This window comes from Xiphophorus maculatus, chromosome 23, assembly GCF_002775205.1.
Source record: "Xiphophorus maculatus strain JP 163 A chromosome 23, X_maculatus-5.0-male, whole genome shotgun sequence".
Classification (NCBI taxonomy): domain Eukaryota; kingdom Metazoa; phylum Chordata; class Actinopteri; order Cyprinodontiformes; family Poeciliidae; genus Xiphophorus; species Xiphophorus maculatus.
The window spans coordinates 7,236,607-7,237,340 of NC_036465.1; positions in this window are offsets into that span (position 1 = coordinate 7,236,607).

Genomic DNA, 734 nt, shown 5'->3' on the forward strand with positions numbered 1-734 from the left:
CATAACTCTCTTATTTTCCACAGCTCATTTGAAGTCCTACCATCTGTTTTCCACTATGTAATTTTTTTAACATTGCTACTATTGAGCCACAGTGATCAGTGTTATAATAAATCAAAGGAGCATAAACTCCAACCATATTTACAGGAAGAATACCTGGAAGCCTCTCTAGAAACCATCCCATCTCTTTTCTGTTTACTCTGTCCTAAAGTTGCTATCAAGTCACGTAATCAGTTGCTGCATCTACTGCGCATGTTTATAAAGTTGATAAAGCAACACTTGAATGCCACCAAGCAATAATGTGTCATCTCATGCTTTCAAGCAACAGCGAGGAAGAGATATCTCCCATTTATGGCCTCTAGTTTCCATTTCAGTGCTCTGCTAATGTCCTGCATTATGCTGCTCATACGTTGTTTGATTACGCTAACTTGGTGATTTAGTGCTGCTAAGCCACATGCGAGATTAACCAAATATGTCAATATTTAGAAGCCAATTAGGAGATTTAGACTGAGGTTTAGAGAAAATGACTCAAAATGGATGAAAACTGCAGTTTTTTTCCCCATCTGTAAGATTCCTACAATGATATGGTGGCGTCTTTTGTCAGAGTCCTCAAGATGTTGGTGTGGTGATGCTTCAGGAATGAGACTCTGCATGCATGACTTTGATTGGACAGCAAAGTTTTATTACAAACTGCAGCACAACCGAATCGTGAGGAAATCTTTTATAGGGTTCTGGTC